The sequence below is a fragment of the Camelus ferus genome, chromosome 6 (assembly GCF_009834535.1).
Source record: "Camelus ferus isolate YT-003-E chromosome 6, BCGSAC_Cfer_1.0, whole genome shotgun sequence".
NCBI lineage: Eukaryota > Metazoa > Chordata > Mammalia > Artiodactyla > Camelidae > Camelus > Camelus ferus.
In genome coordinates this window covers 90460672-90471749 of record NC_045701.1, presented here as the reverse complement: position 1 = coordinate 90471749, position 11078 = coordinate 90460672, and the positions used below count along the sequence as shown (strand labels likewise).

General features: G+C 57.2%; 1 long non-coding RNA gene across 2 annotated transcripts; it reads right to left on the bottom strand.

The window, feature by feature from the left end:
* Positions 1 to 4922: 4922 nt before the first annotated feature.
* LOC106729542 lies at positions 4923 to 11078 on the bottom strand. 2 transcript variants are annotated; one of them, XR_004320941.1, is made up of 4 exons: positions 9222 to 11078; positions 7005 to 7327; positions 6434 to 6618; positions 4923 to 5365 (listed from the first exon to the last, which is right to left on the bottom strand). It is a non-coding gene; the product is annotated as an uncharacterized LOC106729542 (long non-coding RNA). The 2 variants fall into 2 exon arrangements; XR_001365966.2 differs by having other exon boundaries at positions 7005 to 11073.

Genomic DNA, 11078 nt, shown 5'->3' with positions numbered 1-11078 from the left:
GAAACCCAGGGCTGTTGGGGTCTGGGGGACTGATGCAGTGACCCGACCCCCCCCCCCCCCGGAGAGGGGTCTGCACCATCTCTTTACCACAAGTTTAGGGAAGAGGAGGCCTTAGTAAAGGCCAGGACCACCCACCCATGCCCCTTCATGTGTACCAAGCAGCCAGCAGCCCCCGTCCTCCTGGACCTGCCGCAGGAAAAGGTCGGCACTTGGAGGGAGATGCCAGAGGGAAGATGGCAGCAGGCAGGGCACAAATGGCAGCACTGCCGGCCCAGCAATGACTCCGCAGGCAGGGGCCTCGGCCCCACTTCCTGGGGACAGAGAGACCCCTGCGCCCTGCAATGGCCCGGGGCCCCTCTGCGGGCTCCGCCCGCATCTCTTCCCTGTATGGGAGAGGCCGGGGCACAGCGGCCATGCCACAAGCTCACGTGGTCTGTTCCACGCTCCCAGCAGGAGTGGGGAGGGGGTGGGAGAAGCAGCGAAGGCTGGCAGAGAGACCTCAGGGTGACAGAGCACCAGCTCTCCACACGGCGCCAGGCGTGGTCGCAGGGCTCTCTCCAAAATACCCAGGTCCTGCAATAAGGAAACGGAAGCTCAGAGGGTTTGAGTGACTCCCTCAAGGCCACACAGCAAGTCCGTAGCAGAGCCGGGCTGGTTTCTCAGGTGTGCGAGCCTGTGGTGCTTGCATAGCCGATGACACATTTCCCCCATCCCTAGCTTCAGGGTTAAGGCCTCCTAGGTGCCGAGTGAGGCATCTTCAGTGCATCAGCCTCTTGCTCACCCCGCGCCCCAGCCCCCCATCCCTGTCCGGAGGGCCGGACATGTACTTATATTCTGGGAAACAAACTCTCCTTCTGTGAGAAAATGTGATGGTGTTCTTGGGCAGCGCGTGACCTCAGCCCTGCTCTGTCAGAGGTGCCACCCGTCAGAGGGGGGGGCGTGGCTGCGGAACAGTCCTCAGAGCAGACACAGTGCCCCCCTGCCCCAGGAAGCAAATGAGCAGGCCATTAGGGGCACTGGGTGTTAGTGGGAGCAACTGCCCACCGTGAGAAGAGGGGGCTGATCACCAGGAGGTCAGAGTAGGGTCAGCTTCATTAGTGACCGGGAGAGGATGCCAGAGTCCTTTGAGCTCCACAGCATCAGACAGAGTGACCCAGGGACAGCGCACAGGCTGTCAGTTACTGTAGTCTCAGAAAGAACCAGTGAGAAACCATACTTCAGAGAAGGCCAGGTCCACTCTGACCCCAGACTTTTCTTCTAGACCAGATTCTGATCCAGTACTCACCTACCACCAATGCCCACCGCTCCTCGCCATCTCTTCAGCTTCCTGACTCCCTTGACCCCTTGGCACCCCATCCAGTGTCCCTGACCTTGGCAAACACCCAGAAAGCTCCTTCATCCTCAGGTTCATATCTGCATGTTTGAACGTGCACATGGGGTGTACATGCACAGTGTACGCGGTCATTTTTACACGTGCACACACACATTCCTCAACTCTCTGACAGTCCATGCAGAGGTCATGTGAATCAAGGGACGGTGGGGAAACAGAAGACAGCTGCCTGGGGAAGGGGGGCGTGTGTCACAAGGCCCTTTGCTGAGGTTTGGGGCTGCCAGCTCAGATGTCCCCACTGTACCCAGAACAGGCCTAAGTCACACCACTGGCCAGCATTGCCTGGCCCTGTCTGCCCTGACCCCTGACCCCAAGCTCATTTGCATGAGATGTATCCGAGGGTCCCTGAGCTTAGGACTCCTCCCAGGTGCCAGGCCCTAGGCTTTCTGGCTTTGTCCTCCAGCACCTAACTCCATGCCCCTGACTTGAATTTCTATCTCTGGACCCTCCCATCCAAACATCTGGCCTACCTCTCCCCACCTCCAGCCCCCACAGCCCAGAAGCCAGGGCAGGAGGGTCCCCAGGAGGACAGGGTCAGGTCTGGAGGCTGCTGAGAAGCTAACCTCTGCAAGAATTGTATTGTGACCCTGTGCTCCAGGGACCAAAGTTGTCAGTGACTGTGGCAAAGGAACAAATAAACAGTGTGGAACCACAAAAACGGGGACACCTTAGAGACCTCGCAGGGTCTCAAAGACGATGGGCAGTGAGTCGTCTCACAGCTAATGTTCACCTCCTTGCACGGATTAACTCCTGTAATTCTCACTGCAGCCCCATTCGACAGATTGGAAGCCTGAGACCCACAAAGATGAAGTAGCACCCGCAATGTTGTACTGGGATGAGAACTCGAGTCAGGGTGCAGAGCCTGTGCCCTAGGGTACTTGCCACACTGCCCTTGAATGGCTATGCTCTGCATTCTAGGGGACCGGCAGACCCCTCTGAGGCCCCAGCATCCCCGACAGGACAAGAGTCCCATGGAGGGGCAGCATGCTCAGAGACAAGGGCTGCAGGAAGGGATGGTGAAGGTTGTGTGCAGTGGGGATGAGGGGAGGCCTGTGGCCGGATGGAAGCTGCGAGAGCAATGAGGCCTGATGCTCAGATTCCCATTGTTCCTTCTAGGGAGCTGCAACTCCCCCGGGTAACTCCTAGAAACTTCCATGTATAGTTCTGGCTTGACGATGCATGGGGAGGGAAGAGCCAGGGGACACAGAGCAGAGGGAGGTGAGGAAGGGGGCTCTGGGAGGGGGTGAGGAGCCCTGGGAAGGGAGCGGATGTGAGTCCCGCCCTGCTCCACCCCCCTGGGAGGAGAACTGCGGAGGGGCTGGGCTCCCTTGGATGATGGCAGGGAGCAAAGATAGCGGTGGGGTGTTTTGATGGTTGAGGGTTCAGTGGCCCAGGAGCCTGGAGGGCTCGACACACAAGGTGATTGCACAGGAAGGGACTTCAGGGTCACATATGCTGATTCAATTACACCCATTTTACAGATGAGGAGACTGAGTCCCGGTGCAGGCAAGTGGTTTCCCAGGAGCTGGGATCTGACAAGATCTGCATCCGGATTTGTGCTGTTCACCAGGACCTTCTCCCATGGTCTTGGATGCAGCAGTCTACTCCTGCCTGGCACACAGTAGGTGCACAGTTGGAGAGAGTGGCTGTTGTAGCATTACTGGAACAAAGGGCCAGCTCCAGAGGGATCATGATAAGGAAGGAAGGATGGGCTTGGGTCATGGTAGGAAAAGTACCTGCCCTGAGATTTCCCCCATGAAGCCAGCCCCTTGGCACATCTGTCTGGAGTCTGTACACAAAGTGCGGAAATGAGAATGAGAGGTGGGCTTACAGGGTGAGCCAGGCTGGCTTGTGGGACTGGGAAGGTGGCTGGCTTTGGACCACCCTGTCCATACCTCTACAACCACCACCTCCTCTAGGAGGTGACCTGAGCAGGCCACAGACCCCCCACACAACAGAGTTGCTCACACGTGCAGCCTTCTCCCCGGACGTGGAGCCGAGGAGGGGAGTGGGGGGCATGGGGCTCTTGAAAGTCTTGCCCTGGGTCTGGGACCCTCTGCACCCTCATGACCTGCTACAACACTGCTTGGGACCTGAATGGGGCTCTGAACGTAATGGGCTCTGTTGCTCATGGTTTTGTTTGGGGGTGCCTTCAGAAGCTGGGGGGCAGATCGAGAGGGCACGGCCCCTGGATGCTGCAGCCAGCCACGAGGGGTGGTCTGGACCGTCAGGAGTGGGTAGTCTCTGGGCTGCAGGTATGGTGTGACTTCAGGATCTGTGGGGACCCTAAGCAGCCATGGGTCAGCAGAAGGGAGCCCCCACTTGAATGAGAACCTGACCTGGGCAGCACTTTGTTCATACTCGAAACCCATTTCATTCTCATCTCATGGGTACTGTGCCCATTTTGTAGATGAGGAAACTGAGGCTCAGGGTCAATAAGTGACAGAAGCTGGATTCACATCTCAGTCCTCGTCTACATCCACCAGACCCCGTTCTACCAGGTTTTTCATTTACAGGAGTAGCCCGCTCCCCACTGCACCCCCTAGCAGGCATGTACCAGTTTTACACCCCCAGCTCGGGCTGGAAAGACAAGCTTATGCCTCTTTCCCAGACTCAGAGTCACTTTCAAGAGAAGGCGTCTCAAAAGGTAGGGTTTGCCCACACCAAGGGGCTCTGGAGAGATGCCTAAGGGGAGGGGTGGCGGTCTGGGGGTCAGCTGAGTGGCTGGGCTCACCCAAGGGTCTGTGATGGGGGAGATCACTGACACTAGTCAGAGCCACCTTCTGGCCATGGATGGAGGGGGCCAAGAAACAAGCCCTGTTTCCTCCTTCATCAGATGGAGACCGTCCATCTGGAGGGATGCAGCGGGGTGCAGAGGGGCTGGAGCAGACGCCCCCGACCCCAAACCATGGCAAGACGGTGGCTGCCTGCCTTTCCTTTGCTGCAGAGCCAAGGAGGAAGCCAAGCTGGTGCCCCCTCCCCCTGCCCAGCCAGCCCAGACAGAGGCGGCGGGCAGAGCGCGGGCGAGAGGCTCTGGGGAAAACAGCATGAGTCACCCGCCGGCCGGAGCGTGTCCTTCCCGGCTGAGAACCGGCGGTGGCAGGTTTCTTAGGTAATTATGTAATTTATGAGGCTCCCGCTCGGGGCTGCGTCTGAGTCAGCCCGGCTGTGTCGTGACCAGGCGGAGGCTGGCAGAGCGAGGCGTGGGCACCGGCTCTGCCCCTGGGCCCCGGCCGCTCTGCCCCTCACAGGGACCGGCAGCTGGGGCTGGGGGGCATCTCAGACCTCAGACGGCCCTGGCTCTCAGCCGGACATGTGAGCTCAAAGGCAGGGGAGTGGGTCCTGAGCAAGCCCCTGGCTGGTCTGCAGGAAGATGCTCCCTGCGCAGTGCTCCTTGGGCAAAGGCCAGGGGCTCGATGTGGGCAGCCCTCCCAGAGGCAGATAGCCTTTGTTTTTAAACCTTGCACTTAACAAACATCATCTCTAAACACACAGACACACAAAAGTATTAAGATTTTTATGATGTGTTTTTATTACTCAAATGGCCTGACAACATTCTAAGTGTTTGAAAAGGAAGAGCAGGACATCCTACGTCCTTCTAACCGGCGTTTTCACCTCCCCAGCTCCACCATCTGGGGTCATTTGCTTTGAGTTTCTCTCACTCAGGACTTCTGTCAGAGCCCACCCAGTCCTCCCCACAGTCCACACGAAGGCTGGTGTGGTTCTGCTGCAGGATTTGCCCGCCGGTCCTCAGTCAGGGTCTTTCAAACGGTTGGGAGGGGGCAGGGTGCAGGGGTCTCCTCTCCACTTCCCTGGCGAGGCAGGTGAGGGAGCCGTGCATCCATCTGCTGGGCCATGGGTGCCCTTGGCCTTCTCCAACAGCGGGGCCCACAGTGCAGGGGACTGGATCAGGAGAGGAAAGGGCTGAGACTCCAAGGCGGTTTCAGAGAAAGCAGAGCAAAGGCAGGCTGGCCACTGAGGGGAGGCAAGACAGAAGGGAGTCAGGAGGGAGGACCCAGAGCCCCCTCCACAAGCCCAGTGTTGTCCTGGGGTCCCCAACAGCGCCCACGATTCTGAATCCCTAGGCCCAGCTGGCACAGGGGTCTGCCCCCTCCTTCCCTCTGCCTCCGTTTCCCGCCCTGGGCACCCTCCACCCCAGACAGAAAGCAGATAGAGACACTGGCCTGTCAGGGTGTTGGACCCACCTGCCCGCCTTTCCTTCCATCGTTTCCTCTCCCAACCAGGCCCCCTCCCCACTCAAGCCCCCCTCTATTTTTCCTGGCTGAAACCTGCCACAGACACCACCACACCCGGAAGGAGATAAATAAATAAAAGGAAAACAACGTCAACTGTGAAAGGCAGTCCAAAGCTGCATGTTTCCCGGCCTGAGTTAATTACACTTGGAATTGGCATGTTTACTGATCGGGGATTTCACGTTAACAGAGACGCCCCCCTCCCCAACTGTTTGTACAGTAAAACTCAGCAGGCTGGCGGGCTCCCCCAGGCCTTGGCAGGCCCCGCCGCTCCCCTGCCAATGAGCGAGTATAACAGAAACGTCTATTTTTGAGTGTGAGAGAAAACGCAGCTCTCACAGATGATGGGACGCAGCATCCTGGACGGTTTCCCACACCCCAGCTCTGTGCACCTTCTCAGCAGTGTCCTGCCCCGGGGCAGACAGAGACCCTGGGAGCAGAGATTAGCAGGACCCCAGCGAGGGCCCAGCAGTCCTAGCCTCCCCCGCGCTCACCGCAGCACTGCCCTGTGGCATCACTCCCTTCTCCACAGCCAGATGGGCGCAGCTGGCCTCTCCTTGGAGCAAGGCTGCGGGCGGGTGTAGAGGGAGCTCTGAGCAGGAGTCAGGAGGCCCTGTTTCATTCACTCACTCAACAAACTGTTTGAAGCCCAGGGGAGCTACACTGGGGAAAGTGGCTCCTATCCTCGTAACAGGCGTGGGCTTCCCTAGACACTGTGTACCCTGGACAAACCCCTCCTCTGCTCCAGGCCCAGATGGGACAACTAGTGGTCCTTCCAATGGGCACTTACCAGACCCAAGGAAGGCTGCCAGGGTTGGGCCAGGCTCACCAGCTCAAAGGCCACATCTCTCCAGGCTAAGCGGTCGGTGCATATGCCTCTGGCCCAGTCCTTGACTCCTGGCTGGGTTCAACACAAGGCTCTGCCTGTGGGATGTCCACGCACTGGGCACCTGCCGAGTGTCCAGTACAACCTGCCTGCAAAAAAGACAAGGCCAATAAGCATCATACGGTGCCTTCCCTAGTACCAGGCAGAGGGGCCCCACAGTGACTACACCAGACATAGCCCCTGCCCCCGTGGAGCCTGCAGGCTGAGCAAGGAGGTATCTGTAGATCAAAGGATCAGAGGACTGATATCTGACTGCCAGTTGAGATTTGGTGTGGAGGGGTCTCAGGGAGGGCTTCCTGTAGGCAGTGGCATTGGAGCAGTGCTCTGGAAGATAAAAAGGGGCAGCCATTCCAGGTACAGGTACAGCTACAGACTCGTAGGTATGAAAACAATTGCACCAAGGGCACCAGGTAGGCTCTGGGATGTGCGCCTGCTTCCTCAGGGTCCCTTCCCACCCACCCCCGCCGGTGCTCACCTCGCCAGGTGGGCGGTGTGGCTGCACATACATGAGCTCCCCTCCGGCGCCACCACAGGGAAAATGCGAAAATGATGAATGAGGCTCCATCAAGCCCTTGCTTCCTGGCCCTCAAGTCTGTCCCGCAGTGACAAACGGCCCCCCTGCCTCTGCAGGGTCTTTTCAGAGGCCTCAACTGCAGAGACTTGGCGGCGCTTGGTGGAGATTTATGTCCATCTTCTCCAGATTCTTCTTAGTTTCTCTGCTGCTTTATTTCCTCAAAGAGCACGCTTTTATTTATTCATTCCACAAATGTCCTCCCAGTGCCTCCTGTTAGCTCCCTCCTGGCAACAGAGACCTGATTCAGTACACTCCCACGCTAAGCACAAACACCTACTTTGTGCTGGTGTCTGTGGCCGGCTTTGATTCGGGCATTAGCTGAGCACCTATTATGAGCTGGCACTGCAGGGTGAAGGCCCTGGCTTCTAGAGCTCAGCAGCAGTGTGGCGACGTCACCCCCGCCTTGAGAACTGACGTACTGAGTCCTGCTTGGCATTCCCGCAGCCCTGGGGTGCTGGGTCACCCCCATTGCTACCAAGAGGGAGGCTGCTGATTTGCCAGAGGTGGGTCTCACTCCAAAGTGTGAGATAACCCTTGGGAAAAAATCTGGCAAAGCGTTCTACTCCCTTGGACCTTGGTTCTCTTACCTGTATGAAGGTGTGAGTAGAGGGGCGGGACAGGAGGGGAATAAACTCAGGGGTCCCACTCAGCACTGAGATTTAGGGGGTCTTTGCATCCTCAAGGACCCGTGAGGACTGATCTCTGTGGGGTCCCCAGGACCGTTCCAGCCACTGACTCTGTGCTGGGTGGTACAAGCAAGGGCAGGGGAGAGAAGAGGGCTGGGGAGCCGGGGGGAGGTAAGGGAGGGATGCCAGGCCCGCCCTGCAGAGGTCTGAGCTCCCTTGCTCGCCAGCTGCCCTAACCAGCTCTGCACCCACCAAGGGGGTGAATAAAGCCCTCAACTGCACTCAAATATGGCAGCAAAAGATCTGGGACAGCGTGGGCTTTTTGGTATCTAGCTCTCCAAGGGGCCTCAGGACTGTACCCAGCTGAGAGCACTCTGCTCCGTGAGTGATGGTGCCAAACTGGAGGCACCAGGTGGGTGCAGGGAAAAACCATGAAAAGGATGGCAAGCTAAGTGTTGGGAAAAGTGAGCCGACCTCATCATGCAAAGAGAATCTGGGGGCTGACTGGATGGATCTGCCACCTTCTAGGACTCAAAGGACTCTTCCTGAAGCCCGGTTGCCTGCAGAAGTTGGAGTGATTAAGACCAAGCAGCCTGGAGCCAGACCCACTACTGCCCCATTGCCCAGCTGGGTGACCTTGGACCAGTCACACAACCTCTCTGTGCCCCATTCCTTCATCTGTACAACAGACCCTGCCTCCCCACCAGGGCTGAAGAGGAGCAGTGAGTAAACACCCAAGAGTGGAAATGAGCCCAGAGCAAAGCAGAAGCCCATTAGGGCAACTCATTTCTCTTACCTGCCCTGGAAAATGGTCAGGTAATGGGAACAGGGTCCAGTTTGTACAACAACTTCCCAATTTTAAAAATGGCTCTTTAGAATCATCTCCAGGAGTGGAGACAGGGCCCTTGCCCAGGCAGATGCCAGAAAACGGCATGCATCCCCGAATTTGGACCTGGGACTGGGTTTACTTATGTGCACCTAAGCGATGGCCCTGAGTCACTGACCCTCCGGTTCGGTTCAGGGGTCCATGGTGACGTCCTGGCCGCTGTGGGGACTGCCATTTTCATTCTGCTTGTCAGATGAAAAAAGGCCCTTTGTTTATTTTCTCTTTTCCTCAAACAATACATAAACCAGTAATTTGGCTTTTAATGAAATCCTGCACAGAGCAGCAGGGGGCCACCATCTCTGGGTCTGGAATGAGTTGGGAACGTGCACGCTGCCCAGTGCCTGGGACCCTGAGCTGACGTTTTGTCTCATGCATAATTCTCAAGTGGTGAAGACGCAGCCGGTGCGCCTCGTGCACGGTGGTGCGGGGGGCGGGGGGCTGGGGCGCCCGCGCCCGTTGGTGCTGTGCCGCGGCGTGGGCATGGTTACATTGGAGTTATTAAATAAGGCTAATGTCGCCTCCCACCCCCCGCACACACATTTAATGTATTCCAAAGATGTGTGGATGCATTAACAACAATTTTCATCTCCAAATGTCCCCATTTACCGAGTTCCATGCATAAAAGATCAGCCCTGACACCACGATCCAGCCTGTTGCAGATGGAGTTCCCCAGAGCACCGGGCTCTGAGCGCTGTAGAGTTTGCTGGAAGGTGGGCAAGGTGGGCGGCACTCAATTGCTGCCTGAGGGGTTATACTGGGTCTTGTCACTCCTTTCTGGGCCCGTGGGCCCCCTGAAAAGTGGAGAGAAGAGCCGAGACCCAGCAGCAAACCTCAGACTCTCAAATGACATCCTGAAAGGGGCAGAAAAAGATAAAAAATCAAACAGCTTTTAACAAATGTGAAGAAATTCTGAAAACCGATTACCATATTCATGTGCTCATCACCACATCTTCTTGAGTGCCTCCTTTGTGCTTGGCACTTTCCTGGGAACTAACCTGTAAGGTCCCTGCCCTTAGGGAGTCGATTAGTCAATCAACAAACACTTGCCATTCCTCTACTATGGGCCTGGTCTGGATCCCAGGGCTGGGGACATAGCAGGGAACAAGATGGAAAAAAATTCCTACCCAGAGAAATCTTAAAGAGTCTAAGGGGGAGAGAGAAAGTAAATATTAACATCAGGTAATTCTGGATAAGCTAGGCAGAAAATGGTAACAGTACGACTCAGAGAAGGTAGCTGGGAAGAGATGGGGCACTAGGCTAGATGACCAGGGACAGCCTTGTTGAGCAAGGACCATTTTATCCCCTCCAGAATCCCAAACTCCTGCTCCAGTCAAGGGACAACTATTGGTGGGAGTGGGAAGAGGGGACAGTGAGGAGACCCTGAATGGGGGGTGGGGGTGAGGGCTGAGGACAGGCTGCACAGAGGAGGCTGCCCAGGACTCAGCTCCCGGCAGACAGATGGATGGACGCAAAGGGGGATATACTGTAAAGTGTTGTAGGCAGGGAGCCGCAGGGAATGAAGCTGGCTAGTCTGGGGACCTTGCGACACTAGTTGCTATTTTGTAGCTGAGCACAAGGGCAGGGTGCCACAGGAGGGGCCCTGGGCAGGGCAGAGAGAGCGAGACTTGTCCCTGGCAGGAGGAGGAGGGCCTGGACCAGAAAGGGTGGTCCCTCTGGCAGAGCTGTGGTTGAGGGTCTGGAAAGGAGAGATGGGGACAGCAGCAGAAGAAAGAGTATCTGCAGAACTTGGGGACCAGAGGCTCCACTGGCATGGTCACTGGTGGTCTCTCTGGAGCCAGGGCACCCTCCCCCAAGCTGGACACAGAGAAGCCACAGGCGTGAAGAGGAGCCCGTGAGGGAAAGGCATGCACAAAACTGAGACTTCCAAGGCACGGAGATCGATTACGACGCAAGCGCCACGCAAGCCCAGCTCAGAAAGAGCTTCCTGCAGCCCAGGAGAAAATTAACAAATACCAAACAGCCCTAGGTCATCCTTTGGAGGCGCTCTTGGAGTTCACTTTTCCAGGGGTCCTGGACCCTGCCCATGCTCTGGGCGATCCTGCCGTGGTCTGGGCAGGGCCGGGGTGGTGCCAACGTGACAGGAGAATCCGCAGGTAAGGGCTTAGCCCAGCACCTCGGTAGCAGGGCCGTCGGGAACCACTGATGCACGGAACCGCGGGCCTGCTCCGTGGTGCTTTTGGGAGCCATCCAGAACTGATGCAGCTGGAAAGTCAATAGGCCTGTGGCACGGGTCCTACACCAAGTCCACGGGTCAACTCGCGGGGAGGCTCCTGCCGCCCAGAGTCGGCACCCCGAGCAGAAGTCGTCCAAGGCGGGATTCGATACCGGAAAGAGGTTGACTGTATAATATTCATCGTATAGAAAGTGAACACCTCACAGGCAACCTATCTCAGGTACCACTGAGCCGGCTGACTGCAGAAGGCGGCTTCTTCCTCAGACGCC